This window comes from Oncorhynchus kisutch, linkage group LG17 (assembly GCF_002021735.2).
Source record: "Oncorhynchus kisutch isolate 150728-3 linkage group LG17, Okis_V2, whole genome shotgun sequence".
NCBI classification, from domain to species: Eukaryota; Metazoa; Chordata; class Actinopteri; order Salmoniformes; family Salmonidae; genus Oncorhynchus; species Oncorhynchus kisutch.
In genome coordinates, this window is record NC_034190.2 from 48,627,683 (window position 1) to 48,647,776 (window position 20,094).

At 43.7% G+C, this 20,094-nt stretch overlaps 1 protein-coding gene across 1 annotated transcript in view; it reads left to right on the plus strand.

The window, feature by feature from the left end:
* LOC109907784 (nuclear receptor coactivator 3) overlaps positions 1-20,094 on the plus strand; it is a 114,774-nt gene that overhangs the window by 45,580 nt on the left and 49,100 nt on the right. The window lies entirely within an intron of this gene.

A 20,094-nucleotide genomic window follows, 5' to 3' on the forward strand; every position in this document is an offset into this window, starting at 1 on the left:
AAGTACTATGCGTATGTCGCACATCACAACTTCACAGAAGAGGTATTTGAACGTAAACATACATTTTTTGATCAGATTGCATTTTTTGGCAAAAATGCCTTCTGGAACATGTGAACTTTCATGTGCCTTATTAACAAAAGTGTATGCCATCTGTAAATACGAATAAAATTGTTAAATTATGAGCCTAGTTGACACTGCCACGGAAAAAGACAGGAACCTTCCCGCTAGCCATGATTGGTTGAGGTAATGGCTGAGCTGGATATGTCGAGTGATGAGTTCGGCTTGGTCTGCCATGTAGCATGCTTCTGTCTATAGAATGAGCTGGTCAGTATGTGTAGGTAATCCTTTCTTACATGGTTTTTTGAAAGATTTTTTAAATCAGTGGAATGCCTGGTGGAAGCATAGTATGATAGCAAAGGATATGGAGAAAATTCTGGCATTTGATTGCAAATACGCGGAGGGAGTCGAAATAGAGAACACAGAAGGCTGTTTTATAAAACACCGGTCTCCGGATTACATCTTCAAACTATGTGCAACCATGGCATCCGTGACAGAGAGGGACAAGCATTCATCCATGTATACAGATAAGACACTCAATTTACCAATATTATATGTTTCTAATTTTGTCATTTTCATTGCAAGTTAAAGCGTACTGTTGGCTAGCTAACGTTAGCTGGCTAGCTAGCTAATGTTAATGTGTATGATCTGTGTAGTAATATTATTCAGATCCCAGAGCCATTTGCATTGCTAGTTATAGCCACATGTTAGCTAGCTAGCTAACATTGCACCTAGTTGGTTAGCTCCCTGCAGACTCATGCAGGATAGTAATGTTATGAGTTAGGATTATGGTCTATTGTTTAGCCAGCTAGCTAACTAGCTAGCTAGCTACATATCTAAACACCTTCTGTATCCTGTGCATGTGACAAATAAACATTGATTTTATTTGATATAGTGTGTGTTTACCAGAGACGGTAATGTGAAGAACAACATGACCTGCACCAAAGTCAAATTAGGATATAACGTTAGGCCAATGAGAGTGCCCAAGTTCTAATATTCCCAGGTAGAATGCCCAGCTTTTATTTTGTCACACTCACAACTGTAAGTTATTTTCTGTTATTAAGATAATTCCCTTGTAAATAATGATCTTGTTGTGAGTTTATTTTCCTGTAATGATGAATACAAATGAGATAAAGTTATGTCATTGTCAGCTATATGATATGGTCATTATTTAAACTGGCTAGCCAGCTAACTTGACGTTAGCTAGCTAGCTAACAAGCTAGAAACTAACATTGTTTCGAAAGTTCCTTTTAGTTGCCCGGTTTGCTAGATTGACAAACACTAAATTCATTTTTACAGATGGGTTTATTGTTGTTAAAATACACCAGTTATTCTATTTTAGACCACCAGGCTGTTGATTTGGAACAATGTAAACAACACTAAATAAAGTATAAGCGTACGAGAGAGTCTGTTGTAACCTTTTTTTTGTTAAGAATTTATTACAGCAAAGACTAAAAACAGACGTATTCATTCATGAATGCAATTTCCCGAAATTGAACGGTTTATTTATTGTTTAAGCTAATTATTCAAGGCTTGCTTTATTTTAAAACTAAAATGCTTAATTTCATTTCAAATCCTGAAAGACTCGTATGCTTTGTGATGACGTGAATGAATTGTTAATTGATACAGTAGCCTATAGGCCTATTGAAATATAGCCTTAAGTAAGTTACGGTATTAAGACTAAACAGGATGCGTTCTTTGGCCTACAGCTCGATGGTGGTTATACAAGGCTGCTATACTAAGCCTGCTAATGATGATGACGTTAGTTATTATTATAATAATAGTGATAGTAATAATAACCATAAAAAGGAGATCAGGAAAAATTTGCGGTATTATTATTATTATGCATAATTTCCCCAACAATTTGTAACAGTGTAAACACCATTTCTTTTCAATAAATAATACCAGAGAGGCTGTTCCAACGAGGGGAAAAAGTGTAAAGCCTTTATTACAGCAAAGCAAAGATTAAAAACAGCCAAATTTGTGAAATTGTTTACTTGACGTCGTTGTGTGAGGATTGGTGCAACAGAAGCAGGATCTGTCTTATTTCTGTAGATATATTGAGGATGTATAAAGCCACGCACATTTAACAGTTAGACTACTGATTACAAACCTAATTAAGTTTGGGTTTCCTCTCCTCAGTTTTCTTAGACAATAAGGCAAGGTTTTATTCCTCATCTCCTAACTCTGCTGCTGCCTCCGCGGCATTGTCCTTAACACCTATATGCTAGTTAACTTTACTATTATGCACATAGCAACAAGGTCTAGGAAATTGACGGCAATTCAACAGCACACTGATGTGTTTCAGAACCGTGGACAGCGACCGCTATCGAACGAGGGAGGAAGAACATTTGTTATATAATAATATATTTTTTATTAGCGTTACATCATTGTTCTTATGTAATATAACCATATACAATTTCAGTAGCACATGTCTTAAACTGATGGACTGTGCCATCCCCACGGCCTCCACAATGGATCAGTCCACTCAGTGCAAATCAGACAGGTGTCTTGTACACCATGTTATTTAGATTATTTTGCTACTGCTTGACTAAAGAAATCTAGGGTGACTAACAGCCTGTCGACCAAACAATCGACAAGTCAACTAAATGAGTTCAGCCCTAATACTTTTGCATAATGACAACAACAAGTTTGATGCCGGGCGACAATAGACCTTTAGTCTTGACATTTTTGGTCTCACATGTGAATCCTTAAAGAGATGTGGCCTCCCGAGTGGCGCAGTGGTCTAAGGCACTGCATCGCAGTGCTAGCTGTGCCACTAGAGATTCTGGGTTCAAGTCCAGGCTCTGTTGCAGCTGGCCGTGACCGGTAGACCCATGGGGCAGCGCATAATTGGCCCAGCGTCGTCCGGGTTGGGGAGGGTTTGGCCGGCAGGGATGTCCAAGTCCCATCGTGCACTAGCGACTCCTATGGTGGACCGGGCGCAGTGCACGCTGACACGGTCGCCAGGTGTACGGTGTTTCCTCCGACATACTGATGCGGCTGGCTTCCGGGTTAAGTGGGAATTGTGTCAAGAAACAGTGTGGCTTGGTTGGGTTGTGTTTCGGGGGACGCACGGCTCTCGACCTTCGTCTCTCCCTAGTCAAAAAATATAAAAAAACATAAATAAAGAGATGGGTGGGGCTTAAGAGTGTTTGAAGGATGCTGAATGGGTGTAGACAAAGAAGAGCTCTCCAGTAGGTGTACCAAAACATTCAAGGGCCATTTTCTTAAAAACTATCAACTTTCAAAGCAGAATTACTTTTCCATTGTTCGTCGACTGTAGTTTATGATTTACCATTGTCAAGCTCTCAGACTCTACTTTTATCCAATGTAAAAATAACACAATTTCAAACTTTTCTACATAGGACCGAATCGAGCCAGTCGGTCACATATGGTCTCACAACGTATAGCTCACATTTTTCTCTCTCTCTCGCTCTGTTTTCCTCTCCTCCACCTCTACCGCTCCCCCTCTCCCAACCAATTACCTCACCCTTAAGAGACAGCCCATTAGGTAAGGGCAAAACACACACACACACGCGCACACATCCCATTAGGTAAGCAGCACGCCCACCCCCGACACGCGTGCACACGTGGCCCCCATGAGATAAGACGCACCCCCACAAACATATATTACACACACACAGCCTCTTAGTTAAGGGCCCATCCCCCTCTAATGGGAAAGGAGATTGATATAGACAGAAAAAAAAGACTTCTCAAGATGTCGCTCTCCCTCTGCTTAGCTCGGCCCGATATTTAAAGCCAAGATGGTATTTTTCTTTCCTTTGTGCAGTCATGGATCTGTTGATTTTCTCTGATGTTGATGTGCGTATGCTCAGACAGTAGAGCAGGGGAAAAGGTAAATGCATGCATGTAGGGGATTTTGTGTTTTTAAATACAGGTTGGTGTGTGTTCTTTTCTCTTGGTGTGTGTGTGTGTGTATGTGTTTGCCTGTATGTATGTATGTATGTGTGTGTGTGTGTGTGTGTGTGTGTGTGTGTGTACACTGCTGTTTTGGCTATTGATTTTCCAAAAGTGTGTGTTCGCCTATGTGTCTAGGCGCTACGTGTGGTTTTGCATGTTGCCATGCAGTTTGTGTGGCTCTCCAGTGTGTGCTTTTGTCTGTGGGAGTGATGGATGGCAGGCAGGGAGCTAATGTGATTTGGATATGCCACCAGGAGAGAGTGTGTGTTCGTTGTGAGTGAGAGCCTCTGTTTGTGCGCCTCACTGTGTGTCGGTACTCATCCGTGCGTGCCTGTTTATGTGCGTGTGTGCATGCTTGTGTGTGTGTGTGTGTGTGTGTGTGTGTGTGTGTGTGTGTGTGTGTGTGTGTGCGTGCGCCTGTCTGCCAGTGTATATGTGTTTGCCTGTATGAGTGTGTGGTGTGTGTGTGTGTGTGGCATTTTAAGATTATCCACAAGGAGTGTGTTAGGCTGTTGAAGGCTTTCTGCCCTACCTCTGTAGATAGCTGAATCTGCAATGTGCACCCTCCTCTACCTCCCTCTATCTCTCTACTCTTTCCTTCTTCTCCCTCCCTTCCTCCCTCTCTCCGCCCTTTTCTCTCCCTCTTATTTCACTGTGCTTTGCAGTTTTTGGATGGAGGAAAAAAGAGGAGGAGGGGTGTGCGTGCGTGTTTTAGTAAAGGAGAGAAGAGGAGGAAGCTGGAACAGCCAGGGAGGGAGGGGTTAAAGGCAGGAAGGACGGATGGGTGAGAGGGAGCTCTCTCGGTGACGGTTATTGTGAGCCAGTTTCCGTCTGTGTGGTCTCGTCTCATGTTTTCAGCAGTGGACCTGGATGAAGTATGAGGATTGTACTACTAGTAGTTCCCAAGCGTGGCGTTTGGTCTGTCGTCACAATGTGAGCTGCACACTTAACTGGACAATGCAGTTATCCGGAGCAATTGAAACTATAGCACTGAAAGTTTTCTCTTGTCCAACATGCTCTTAGCATAAGTCTATTGGACTGTATTACTGCTTTCACATAGGAACTATTTTGCATGTGAAAAAAAAGGGCAATGCTTATATGACCCCCTTACAATCAGGCCCATTTTTACCACATTCCTGCGTATGCCTTTTATACCTCCCGTGCGCATGCCTGTTGATGAGTGTTAGTGGAGTTGTGTTGATGTGGGTGGTTGTCTATTTGAATAAATCCATTTGATATACACCATCAACATTTCAATCCATTATTCGTTCATTCAGTCCTAAGACCAATAATAACATGCGGGCAAAAAAAATTCTAATAAAATGATCCAAACTAGACAAGATGATCCGAGCAGCACTTACCTCAACGTGGCTAACATCCCCCCCCCCCCCCCCCCCCCCCCCCCCAGCCTAGGTGTAGCCTAACCGATAGTTAGGGTTAAGAAAACAGTGCGTGCTTAAGGTGGTCGGGGCGACACGAAGAGATGGGCTGAAGTGACATGCCTTGCAAAGTCTTAAATTGCCAGAAGGATGGTTAACTGGCACTACCGAGCAACTATCAAGAGCCTCGGCGTTAACGGCTACATTTCACACTCAGCCTGTAGGAAAGGGATACAGTATACAGTCTGTCCTTAACAACCCATGTCACCTGACTGTTGTGTTGCAGTGTAGTCACGTAGGCTATACAGTAGACCCAGTGTCTGAACGGATGGCTCAGAGTTCTGTATGCTGGTCTGGCGTGCTCGACATTTGTCAGATGGAGCCGATTTACCCAACCTGAACCCCCTTTTCTTTCTCTCTCGTTCGGTCCCTTTGTTCCTCTCTCTCTCTGTCTCTCTCTCTCTCTCTCTCGCTCCCTCCCTCTCTCTTTATCTTTCTCTGAACTCTACTGTGAGCTCCAGCTTTTCCTTCTGACCTGAGCTAGCATTTAAACTACATTGTGGTGTTTTATTGTCGCTTTTATGACTGCGGCTATATTCAGGACAGATCATGGTATCTCACTGGCAGATCAGAGGTCTTATTATTGTATTTGGATAAGTAACCTGGTCTGTTTTTAATACTCTAATCTAAGGGGGAGAAACATGTCTTTATGGGGAATGTGCGTGTGTTAGGTTACCAGGTGAGGACAGAGGGAGAACAGGAGCAGATGATTGGCCGGGTGGAAAGGCAAGCTTCCCGTCAGCTTCACATTTCACCGTGGAGCCTCATGTCCGATCGCATTCAGCGATAGCATATCAAACCTTTCAGTGTTTGTCCTGTTGTCCAAGTTCAACACTTGATACTGGGACTGGGTAGGATACTCTGTTAATCCCATTAGAAAGATATAGTGTAGCTCACTGTTTCTTTAAATAAACCACGTTCTCAGAACCTTTTTGGATCATTTGGAAATCCCTAAGCGGTTGCATCAGTGACACGGCTATGCTAAGCTAATTGAAGTATATATTTTTAAATAAACGTAGCTGTCTGATGCGCTCTCACGTCACACTCGGATGTAGTGGTAACGTACAGTAGGTGGAATGGTGTGTCGTTTTTTTTGGAGAGCAGATTTCTGATCTCTTAAAGTTGTTGTGACTTTGGTTTGGTTTAGCGGTTAGCTGAAAGTGATCGAGTAAGACAATACATGGAGAGCCAGACACTGTGAAAGAATGGGGGTGAGAGGGATGGTTGTGTGTGTGTGTGTGTCATGGTTCTTGTCTCTCTGATGCTTTTTTGATGGTGCTTCCCTTCTGTTGCCATGGCAGCAGAGTGACTTTAAGGGCGGGGTTAGGGGCGGGGCTTATTGATTGACCTATTACAGTAATGAGGTCTGAGTAGCCTCCTGTGTGCACATGCACGCACGCACACAATGGCCCAGGGAGGTATAAAACACCCGCCCGCATATGCGTAATTATATTATAAATAGACCCACCAGAATGTTTGGAAACTATGTAATTTTCCCAGGGAGGGATATAATTATATATATATTTTTCACTCTAAATTATAGTGTTCTCTCTCTCCCACTCCCCTTTTACTTTCTAACCTCTCCCCTCTTCCCCCTGTTGTGCAGACAGAAAGAAAAGCAACGTGTAACACTGTTACCTGGTCATATCTTGACACTGCTTTACTGTAGGCCTGCTACCCAGCACTCTGCCCTGCAACTTAGAGACTGCTGCCCTATGGACATAGAGCCATTGAACACTGGTCACTTTAATAACGTCTACAGTATGTACAGTGCGACTTTTTGTTACATCACAGCCTTGTTCTAAAATGGATTAAATAGGTGTTTATCCTCATCAATCTACACGCAAAACCCCATAATGACAAAGCACAAACAGGTTTTTAAAACTGAAATATCACATTTGACATAAGTATTCAGACCCTTTACTCAGTACTCTGTTGAAGCACCTTTGGCAGCGATTACAGCCTCGTGTCTTCTTGGGTAGAACGCTACAAGCTCGGCACACCTGTATTTAGGGACTTTCTCCCATTCTTCTCAAGCGCTGTCAGGTTGGATGGGGAGCGTCACTGCATAGCTATTTTCAGGTCTCTCCAAAGATGTTCGATCGGGGACAAGTCCGGGCTCTGGCTGGGCTGCTCAAGAACATTGAGACTTGTCCCGAAGCCACTCCTGCGTTGTCTTGGTTGTGTGCTTTGGTTCGTTGTCCTGTTGGAAGGTGAACCTTAACCCTAGTCTGAGGTCCTGAGCGCTCTGGAGCAGGTTTGCATCAAGGATCTCTCTGTACTTTGCTCTGTTCATCTTTCCCTCGATCCTGACTAGTCTCCCAGTCCCTGCTGTTGCTGTTGAAAAAATCCCCTCCGCATGGTGCCAGGTTTAGTTATGAATGATCCTATGTGACTACTGCTGTACACACATTTTATATTCATAAACTGTCTTTACAGGTATACATGTATACATGTATAAATTTTTTTGCGGATTCTGACTTTGCGCGTTCTGATATTTCTTCATTTCTTTCTATATGGTTTTTGGATTATGTGTGTATTGTTTTGTAATGCTTGGTATTATTGCTGTACTGTTGGAGGTAGAAACACATGCATTTGGCTGCACCAGCGATAACATTTGTCGTCGCGACCAATAAACTTTGATTTGATTTGAGGTGCTTCCACACAGGTGTGGTTCCTGAGTTAAATAAGCAATTAACATGCCGTCATGCTGCGGGTCATGTATAAACATGCCAAATTGCCCGTTATTGTGGCTACCATGGCTAGAAGAGGAGATAGGTTTGAAAGAGGGGCCTCAAATGAGCATAGGGGTTTAAAGTGTGTGTGTGTGTCTCAGTCACCAGATCTCAACCCAATTCAACACTTCTGGGAGATTCTGGAGCGGCGCCTGAGTCTGCGGTTTTCACCACCATCACCACCAAATGATGGAATTTATCGTTGAAAAAAATTGTGTCGCATCCCACCTGTAGAGTTCCAGGCACTGCATTGAATCTGTTCTGGCTGGTAGTGGCCCAACGCCTTACTAAGACACTTTACTTTGGTGTTTCCTTCATTTTGGCAGTTACCCGTAGAACGTGTTGTTGTGAAGTGTCTCTTGCCTCCAGCCTCACCTAGGTGATAAAGGTAATGTGTGATATATCACACACACACGCTCCACACGTGTCCCGTCACACTCTGTTATTGTTCTTCGGGGTTTAGCTGAGGATGTGTGTTTATTTCCCCACCTCCTTATCTTATCTCTGCACTGCTTGTGTCTCCGGAGCAGCTTCACAGCCGGCCAGTCCTAACTAACACACTGGAATGTGTCACAGCCTTCAACAGTTATTTTCCTTCTCTCTCTCTCAATTCAATTCAATTCAATTCAAGGGGCTTTATTGGCATGGGGAAACACATGTTAACATTGCTAAAGCAAGTGAAGTAGATAGTATACAAAAGTGAAATAAACAATAAAAATCAACAGTAAACATTACACTCACAGAAGTTCCAAAAGAATTATGACATTACAAATGTCTTATGTGTATATATACAGAGTTGTAACAATGTACAAATGGTTAAAGTACAAAAGGGAAAATAAATAAGCATAAATATGGGTTGTATTTACAATGGTGTTTGTTCTTCACTGGTTGCCCTTGTGGCAACAGGTCACAAATCTTGCTGCTGTGACGGCACACTGTGGTATTTCACCCAGTAGATATGGGAGTTTATCTAAATCGGGTTTGTTTTTCGAATTCTTTGTGGATCTGTGTAATCTGAGGGAAATGTGTGTCTCTAATATGGTCATACATTTGACAGGAGGATAGGAAGTGCAGCTCAGTTTCCACCTCATTTTGTGGGCAGTGTGCACATAGCCTGTCTTCTCTTGAGAGCCAGGTCTGCTTACGGTGGCCTCTCTCAATAGCAAGGCTATGCTCACTGAGTCTGTACATAGTCGAAGCGTTCCTTAAGTTTGGGTCAGTCACAGTGGTCAGGTATTCTGCCACCGTGTACTCTCTAAGGCCAAATAGCATTCGAGTTTGCTCTGTTTGTCTGTTATTGTATCAAGTAATTATCTTTTTGTTTTCTCATGATTTGGTTGGGTCTAATTGTGTTGCTGTCCTGGGGCTCTGTGGGGTCTGTTTGTGTTTGTGAACAGAGCCCCAGGACCAGCTTGCTTAGGGGACTCTTCTCCGGGTTCTTCTCTCTGTAGGTGATGGCTTTGTTATGGAATGTTTGGGAATTGCTTCCTTTTAGGTGGTTGTAGAATTTAACGTCTCTTTTCTGTATTTTGATCATTAGCGGGTATCAGCCTAATTCTGCATGCATTATTTGGTGTTTTATGTTGCACACAGAGGATATTTTTGCAGAATTCTGCGTGCAGAGTCTCAATTTGGTGTTAGTCCCATTTTGTGAATTCTTGTTTGGTGAGCAGGTCCCCAGACGTCACAACCATAAAGGGCAATGGAGTTCTATAACTGATTCAAGTATTTTTTAGCCAGATCCTAATTGGTATGTCGAATTTTATGTTCCTTTTGATGGCATAGAATGCCCTTCTTGCCTTGTCTCTCAGATCGTTCACAGCTTTTTGGAAGTTACCTGTGGCGCTGATGTTTAGGCCAAGGTATGTATAGTTTTTTTGTGTGCTCTAGGGCAACGCTGTCTAGATGGAATTTGTATTTGTGGTCCTGGCTACTGGACCTTTTTTGGACCACCATTATTTTGGTTTTACTGAGATTTACAGTCAGGGCCCATGTCTGGCAGAATCTGTGCAGAAGATTTAGGTGCTGCTGTAGGCCCTCCTTGGTTGGTGACAGAAGCACCAGATCATCAGCAAACTGTAGACATTTGACTTCAGATTCTACTAGGGTGAGGCCTGGTGGTGCAGACTGTTCTAATGCCCTCGCCAATTCGTTAATATAAACTCAGCAAAAAAAGAAACGTCCTCTCACTGTCAACTGCGTTTATTTTCAGCAAACTTAACATGTGTAAATATTTGTATGGACATAACAAGATTCAAAAACTGAGACATAAACTGAACAAGTTCCGCAGACATGTGACTAACAGAAATTGAATAATTTGTCCCTGAACAAAGGCGGGGTCAAAATCAGAAGTAACAGTCAGTGTCTGGTGTGGCCACCAGCTGCATTAAGTACTGCAGTGCATCTCCGCCTCATGGACTGCACCAGATTTGCCGGTTCTTGCTGTGAGGTGTTACCCCACTCTTCCACCAATGCACCTGCAAGTTCCCGGACATTTCTAGGGGGAATGGCCCTAGCCCTCACCCTCCGATCCAACAGGTCCCAGACGTGCTCAATGGGATTGAGATCCGGGCTCTTCGCTGGCCATGGCAGAACACAGACATTCCTGTCTTGCAGGAAATCACGCACAGAATGAGCAGTATAGCTGGTGTCATTGTCATGCTTTAGGGTCATGTCAGGATGATCCTGCAGGAAGGGTACCATATGGAGGAGGTTGTCTTCCCTGTAAATCACAGCGTTGAGAGTGCCTGCAATGACAAGCTCAGTCCGAGGACGCTGTGACACACTGCCCCAGACCATGTCAGACCCTCCAACTCCAAACTTATCCCGCTCCAGAGTACAGGCCTTGGTGTAACACTCATTTCTTCGACGATGAACGCAAATCCGACCGTCACCCCTGGTGAGACAAAACCGCGTCACGTCTGTGAAGAGCACTTTTTGCCAGTCCTGTCTGGTCCAGCGACGGTGGGTTTGTGCCCATAGTGGGTTGTTGCCGTTGATGTCTGTTGAGGACCTGCCTTACAACAGGCCTACAACCCCTTAGTCTAGCCTCTCTCAGCCTATTGCGGACAGTCTGAGCTCTGATGGAGGGATTGTGCGTTCCTGGTGTAACACGGGCAGTTGTTGTTGCCATCCTGTACCTGTCCCGCAGGTGTGATGTTCGGATGTACCGATCCTGTACAGGTGTTGTTTACACATGGTCTGCCACTGCGAGGACAATCAGCTGTCCATCTTGTCTCCCTGTAGCGCTGTCTTAGGCATTTCACAGTACGGGACATTGCAATGTATTGCCCTGGACACATCTGCAGTCCTCATGCCTCCTTGCAGCAGCCCTAAGGCACATTCATGCAGAGGAGCAAGGTCACTGGGCATCTTTCTTTTGGTGTTTTTCAGAGTCAGTAGAAAGGCCTCTTTAGTGTCCTAAGTTTTCATAACTTTACCTTAATTGCCTACCTTCTGTAAGCTGTTAGTGTCTTAACGACCGTTCCACAGGTGCATGTTCATTAATTGTTTATGGTTCATTGAACAAGCATGGAAAACAGTGTTTAAACCCTTTACAATGAAGATCTGTGAAGTTATTTGGATTTTTACAAATTATCTTTGAAAGACATGGTCCTTAAAAAGGGACGTTTCTTTTTTTGCTGAGTTTATATGTTGAAGAGGGTGGGGCTTAAGCTGAATCCCTGTCTCACCCCATGACCCTGTGGGAAGAAATGTGTGTGTTTTTTGCCTTTTTCAACCGCACACTTGTTGTTTGTGTACATGGATTTTATAATGTTGTATGTTGTTCCCCCAACACCAATTTCTATCAATTTGTATAGCAGATCAAATTGAGTCAAAGGCTTTTTAGAAATCAAAGCATGAGAAGACTTTGCTTTGGTTTTGTTTTGTTTGTTTGTTTGTCAATTAGAGTGTGCAGGGTGAATACGTGGTCTGTCGTACGATAATTTGGTAAAGAGCCAATTTGACGTTTGCTCAGTACATTGTTTTCACTTAGGAAATGTACGAGTCTGCTGTTAATGATAATGCAGCGGATTTTCAAAAGGTTGCTGTTGACAAATTTCCAACGGTAGTTATTGGGGTCAAATATGTCTCCACTTTTGTGGATTGGGGTGATCAGTCCTTGGTTGCAAATATTGGGGTAGATGCCAGAGCTAAGGAAGACGTTAAAGTGTTTTGGTGTGGCCAATTGGAATTTGTTGTCTGTATATTTTGTTTTTTTCATTGAGGATACCATCAACACCACAGGCCTTTTTGGGTTGGAGGGTTTTTATTTTGTCCTGTAGTTCATTCAAGGTAATTGGAGAATCAAATCTAGTGTATTTCTGTATTGTTTTAGTGATTCACCATAGTGAAGACGTAGACTCAGGTTTTTTGGGTCTCTATGTTTTTGGTTGGACAGGTTTCTCAGTTTCTTTCTTAGGTTTTTGCATTCTTCATCAAACCATTTGTCATTGTTGTTCATTTTCTTCAGTTTTCAGTAAAGTAAAAAAAAAATTATAGGGAAGCTGAGAGGTCAAATATACTGTTAATATTTTGGTAAGTTTCCACACTACATTCAATCCATCTATAGCATTTCTTAATATTACTCAGTTCCTTTGGCTTTGATGCCTCATGATTGAGTATTGCTCTGTTCAAGTAGACTGTGATTTTGCTGTGATCTGATAAGGGTGTCAGTGGGCTGACTGTAAACACTCTGAGAGACTCTCGGTTGAGGTCAGTGATAAAGTAGTCTGCAGTACTACTGCCAAGAGATGAGCTATAGGTGTACCTACCATAGGAGTCCACTCGAAGCCTAACATTGATTATGTACATTCTCACATTCTCACATACGTGTGACTTCCATGTTGAGGCCCTCTTTGCGGGGGTGGGGTGCATGGGGTGGGCAGGAGGGGCATAGGTCTGATCTGAGGGGGCCTAAATGGGTTGTGGGCATGGTTGACTTGGGGGGGTGTTGATTGGTTGGGGTGGGGGTGTGGATGTGGCTGGTGGTGTTGTGGTCTGGATGTAGGTCCTCTCGGCATGGGTCCTCTATGTGTATGTCTAGGGGTCTGGGAGAGTGTCTCGTTTGTTTGGGCGGGGTGTCTATTGATCTGTTGCTCCTGTGTGAAGTGTTGGGACTGCGTTTGAGAGCGATGTCCTTTAGGGTCCAGGCGAAGGTGGGCACTGCTGCCTTGTATAGGTGGACCTGGTCACAAAGGCTGATTAAGACTAGGGTGGAGGGGTGGGCCAGGTAAACATTTGGTTTTGAGGCACAGTCATGGGAAATAATTGCTTTTACCCGCTGTATGGTATCAGGGTGGAAGTCTTTTCGTGGTAGCAGGGTGGATTTAACAAGGGGTGGAAACTCAGGATATTAGACAACGAGGACTCTGAGTCAGCTAATATAAATCTCTATAAGTCGAACAGTATTGGTACAGGGCAACCCCAAACAGTTTCAGCTGGACTTTCACATAATCAAAGAATTAGCTCAGCAGGAGAAGCTCTCCCTTGAAAAAGCGGGTCAGACCAGACCTCTTCATTATTTAACCCCACAGACGAGCAACCCCAAGCGGAAAGTCAACCTCCCTGCACAGAGTACTACCCTCTCATTGAAATGCAGGATACATTTGCCCAGCTGGAGGTAAGGCAGGTGGAGCTGGAACAGCAGGTTATTACACTCCAGGCAGCACAGACCCAGACAACAGTCCAGTACAACAACACCTCCTTACCCAGACCCGGAGAGCTGGAGGTGGAGAGAGACATATCTGCACTCTGGACTGTGGTGAGACAACTTCAACAGGAGAAAAAGCAGGAGCAGGAGAAGAACAGAGCACTAGAGGAGATGGTCAGACTCCTGGAGGAGAGGTAGAAGGGGGATGGAGTGTGACAGAGAACAACCCACTAGAGAGGTGGCCACCCCCGCAGAGAAGCCAGCAGAACAGCCCACCTCAGCTCCCAACAAAAGTCTCGACACCACAGGAGAACAGTCCACCCCAGACCCTAACCATGTCGACAACACAGCGGGACAGACAAATGAAGAACCCCAAGCCCAGGGGATCTCACCCCCTCTGAGCACCCCACCTGTCAGCCCTCCTGACAACCCCCCCACACCCACTGAGGACATACACAAGACACAGATTGTTCTCCTTATGGACTCAAAATGGAAATATATACAAGAAAATACACTTTTTCCCAAACACAGTGTGTCTAAACTCTGGTGTCCAACACCCAGCGCGCCCTAGACCTTCTGTCTGAGGACCAACTAGGTTCACCTAGCCACATAATAATACATAATAATACACACAGGCACAAACGACGAGAACACAGCAGGAAAGGGTGGCCACAGCACTGAACGGAGTGATTGAAAAAGCTTCTACTACTTTCCCCAATGCACAAGTGGTTAACCTGTCTGGGAACGGGGTTCCCGCTAGCGGAACCCTTCGCCAACAGCCAATAAAATTGCGGGGCGCCAAATACAAATCAACAGAAATCTCATAAATCAAATTTCTCAAACATACAAGTATTAGGCACCATTTTAAAGATAAAATTCTCGTTAATCCAGCCACAGTGTCTGATTTCAAAAATGTTTTACAGCGAAAGCTCCACAAACGATCATGTTAGGTCACCACCAAGTCACAGAAAAACCCAGCCATTTTTCCAGCCAAAGAGAGGAGTCACAAAAAGCACAAATAGAGACAAAAATTCATCACTAACCTTTGATGATCTTCATCAGGTGACACTCATAGGACTTCATGTTACACAATACATGTATGTTTTGTTCGATAAAGTGCATATTTATATCCCAAAATCTCATTTTACATTGGCGTGTTATGTTCAGTAGTTCCAAAACATGTGGTGATTTTGCAGAGAGCCACATCAATTTACAGAAATACTCATTATAAATGTTGATGAAAATACAAGTGTTATGCATGGAACTTTCGATAAACTTCTCCTTAATGCAACCGCTGTGTCAGATTTCAAAAAAACTTTACGGAAAAAGCATACCATTAAATAATCTGAGTACGGAGCTCAGAGCCCAGACCAGCCAAAATAAATATCCTGTCACGAACCCCGCTTCCTGAGTCTGTGTTTGCCTGTGTTTCTGTCCTGGAGTGTGTTTCCGGTGTCCTGGAACGCACCCTGTCTGGTTGCCGGGCAAATTAGCTTGTTGGGAGATCGATGTTCACCCGCACCTGTATCCCATCAGTAATCTGCACACCTGTCCTGATCATCACCTCTCCCCTTCAAAAGCTCTGACCTGACATCCATTCCCTGCCGGATCGTTAGCCATGAACAGTATGTTGTGCCATAGTATCAGCCTCAAGTTGGATAGAATTTGTTTTGTTGTTTTGTACGTCTTGCTTGCCTTCAACTTACCTCCGATTGTTCTGTCTTCAGTTACTCACCCGGATCATTTACCCCATTCCCGCCTGGTCATCGGAGGATTCCGCTTCCCCATTGGATCCACCTATTTACTCCCATCAACTCACCACCGCTGCCCGCTACGCCACCTGGATGTATCTACCCACTCACATTCACTTGTAAATAAATACTCACCTTCTTCCTACTCTCCTTGTCCTGGTCTGCTTCTGGGTTCGATTTTGAAGAAACGTGACATATCCACCATGTTGCGCAGTCAACATTAGTCAGAAATAGCATTATAAATATTCACTTTGATGATCTTCATCAGAATGCACTCCCAGGAATCCCAGTTCCACAATAAATGTTTGACAATAAATGTTAGATTTGTTCGATAAAGTTCATCATTTATGTTCATATACCTCCTTTTGTTAGGGCGTTTGGTAAACAAATCCAGTGGAAAGGTCGGACGAAAATTCCCAAAAGTTATATTACTGGCTGTAGAAACATATCAAACGATGTATAGAATTCATCTTTAGGATATTTTTTTCATAAATGTTCAATAATGTTCCAACCGGAGAATTCCATTGTCTGTAGAAAAGAACAGGAGAACAGGAGAACAGGAGCTACCTCTCATGTGAATGCTCGCGTGACTGAGCTTGTGGCTGCTGGCAGACCTCTGACTCATTCCCCTCTCATTCAGCCCCCCTTCATAGTAGAAGCATCAAACAACGTTCTAAAGACGGTTGACATCTAGTGGAAGCCTTAGGAAGTACAACATAACCAATATCCCACTGTATCTTCAATAGGGTCTGAGTTGAAAAACTACAAACCTCAGATTTTCCACTTCCTGTTTGGATTTTTTCTCAGGTTTTTGCCTGCCATATGAGTTCTGTTATATTCACAGACATCATTCAAACAGTTTTAGAAACTTCAGAGTGTTTTCTATCCAATACTACTAATATATACATAATTTGCATATATTAGCATCTGGGACTAAGTAGGAGGCAGTTTACTCTGGGCATGCTTATCATCCAAAACTGAAAATGCTGCCGCCTATCCCATTGAAGTTAACACACCCCCTCTTAACAGAGGGGTAGTGTGCTAATATAGCACTGTGCCACGCCAGGGGATGGTCTGTGTGGAAGATAAGGTTGCTGATGTTCCCATTTTTATAATAGTCAGCAAAAAGTGTCTCTTTATATTCCATAAGGAGCTTCATTTTGTGCTCTTTTCGTGTCTTATCATACTTTACATACACAGGGTACTGTAATTTAATTACCTCTGAACAGCAGGAGGCAGCTTCTAAGGCCTCTTCATTTGGTTGGAGCAGACTGTGTGACTCTCCTGCCATTGTTGGGCTAAAGGTCTTTGACACCACTCACTTGACATGTCAGTGCTAATTGAGGTTGTATCAAGCTTGGCAGCCTTAGTTTAGCATTCAGTCCTAAAGTAATAAAGTAATGTAATGTATTTATCTTCTTGGCTTTTGGAAATAAAATATAGCTTCAGACTAAACATGACTCACTCAGTTCCAGGTTTGATGGTGTTTTCAGGTTTCTGTTGTTTTCCAGAGCATTTGCTGTATAGCTTTGGAATAATCATATTTGGTAGTTATAAGCCCTTTAAGTGATTCTGTAATTACATACAAAATCAGGTTGTAGGTTTTGAGTTTTGATTTGGAGTGAATGATATGTTGTACAAGGTAGCCTCCTGTATATGTCCCTGACAAAAAAAATCTAAGTTTATCTAACTCTAAATCTTTTTTTAAGAACATGAAAAATGCAGGAGCTCATCTGCTCATGACCTCTCTCTCAATTTCAATATATGGGGCTTTATTGGCATAGGAAACAAATGTTTACATTTCCAAAGCAAGTGAAGTAGATCATAAACAAAAGTGAATTTAACAATACAAAATTAACAGTAAACATTACACATTACACACAAAATAACTCATCCTCTTCCATCTCCCGCCTCTCCCTTTTCTCCCCCTCCCCCCCTTTCCTCAGTCTATTACAGTGCAGGCGTTGACACTAGCAGCTCTGTGCACATTTACACACATGCTCAGCATATGGCTGGCCTCAGCTTTGGCTCAGTGTAGTTCTATTGTTGCTCTACTCTACACACACTGGATCAGTTTGGACCGCAGTCCGTGGCTTCAGCAACTCTAGTGCCAGTTGAACTCCAGTTGGCCCATTCTAGGGAAGGTTGAACTCCAGTTGGCCCATTCTAGGGAAGGTTGAACTCCGGTTGGCCCATTCTAGGGAAGGTTGAACTCTAGTTGGCCCATTCTAGGGAAGGTGGGTGGTAAACTAGCTAATCAGATTGTAGATTAGCTCAACGACTTACTTATCCCCGTTGTGTGTGGTGAACTTTTGTGTAGGATGACAACAGTTATGTCTGACTACAAAACTACTCAGTTCTGCGAGAAAGTTCCTACCACCAAACTGTTTCATCATTACGTAGGAATTAGAAACTTTGAGTCTTCCCTGTGTGTGTGTGTGTGTGTGTGTGTGTGTGTGTGTGTGTGTGTGTGTGTGTGTGTGTGGTGTGTGTGTGTGTGTGTGTGTGTGTGTGTGTGTGTGTGTGTGTGTGTGTGTGTGTGTGTGTGTGTGTGTGTGTGTGTATATAAACTTGACTGTTGAGTTAAGGTTAGGGATGTTGGAGTTGCAGTAGGTACTGTAGGTTCTTGGAAGGGATGACTCATGCGAACGCCTATTTCCTTATTTTTTGAATATGTAAATGGGGGTTTGGTGGCAGCCACGGTAGACACACCCTGGGCTGCTGCCTGCTAGCAGAGTTATTTCTGATCTCAGGACGGCAGTGAGGAGTGATCTTAACCAGGTCCTAGATCAGATTTTACGGCATGGCAATGATAGTCAGAGAAGTTCACAAAGGGCATTTCCATGTAAAAGGACCCATGAGCACCAACATGTGATTGAAAGCTGAATCTCTATTTTTTTTTTGAAAATAAGGCATAGATAAATGTTTCAACCATTTTATATCCTAAATATTGGGAATAAGCAAATGCTTTGCTTTCTGGTCAAACAGATGGAAAAGGAATCTTAGAAAATGATTCCAGAAAAATACTTAAAAGGTATTGGCGGTATAATGGCCTTACTGAAGAGCTCAGAGACTTTTAACATGGCACCGTCATAGGATGCCACCTTTCCAACAAGTCAGTTCGTCAAATTTCTGCCCTGCTAGAGCTTCCCCAGTGCTGTTATTGTGAAGTGGAAACGTCTAGGAGCAACAACAACTCAGCTGCGACATGGTAGGCCACACAAGCTCACAGATGGGATCGCCGAGTGCCGAAGCGCGTAGCTCGTAAAAAAATTGCCTGTCGGTTGCAACACTCACTACCGAGTTCCAAACTTCCTCTGGAAGCATCGTCAGCACAAGAACTGTTCGTCAGGAGCTTCATGAAATGGGTTTCCGTGGCCGAGCAGTCGCACACAAGCCTAAGGTCACCATGTGCAATGCCAAGCGTCAACGTAAAGTGATGTAAAGCTCGCCGCCATTGGACTCTAGAGTAATGATTCACGCTTCACCATCTGGCAGTTCGACGGACAAATCTGGGTCTGGTGGATACCAGGAGAACGCTACATGCTCCAATGCATAGTGCCAACTGTAAAGTTTGGTGAAGCAGGAATAATGGTCTGGGGACGTTTTTCATGGTTCGGGTTAGGCCCCTTAGTTCCAGTGAAGGGAAATCTTAACGGTGACTGCGAGCCAGGCCTAATCACTCAACATCAGTGCCCGACCTCACTAATGCTCTTGGCTGAATGGAAGCAAGTCCCCGCATCAATGTTCCAACATCTAGTGGAAAGCCTTCCCAGAAGAGTGGAGGCTGTTATAGCAGCAAAGGGGGGGCCAACTCTATATTAATGCCCATGATTTTGGAATGAGATATTTGACAAGCAAGTGTTCACATACTTTTGGCCATGTAGTGCATCTATTTGGTATACAAATTGGTAACAGAATTTCCGCAAAATCATTAACGAAATTACTACAATTGAATTGGCTACAACGGGTAATCGTAGTCATCACAAACCAGAATTGGGTCACATGCTACAGTCTTCCCCTTCCACTGGCATACTGTTATGTTCATAACTGTTTTATTTTTCTGTGTGGTCAAAGCAAGTGTGAAAATGGTCTGGACAACCTCTCTCTCTCTCTCTTTCTCTCTCTCTGTCTCTCTCTCTCTCTCTCTCTCTCTCTCGCTCTCACTCTCTCTCTCTCTCTCTCCAGTTAATGTCTCTCCCAGCTCTTACTGACACCTACCTACTCGCTATTATTCACTGTAACCAGCATCCTTACCCACTGAGCACCGACTGACACCGGGTGTCCATGGATGTTGAGTCCAATTTGTTCAGTCCATCCTGGCCTTGATTTCAACGTCCACAGACATAGTTATTTGGTACGGTCTGGACCGGCTTTCGTTTCAACGTCCACAGACATAGTTATTTGGTACGGTCCGGACCGGCTTTCGTTTCAACGTCCACAGACATAGTTATTTGGTGCGGTCCGGACCGGCTTTCATTTCAACATCCACAGACATAGTTATTTGGTACGGTCCGGACCGGCTTTCGTTTCAA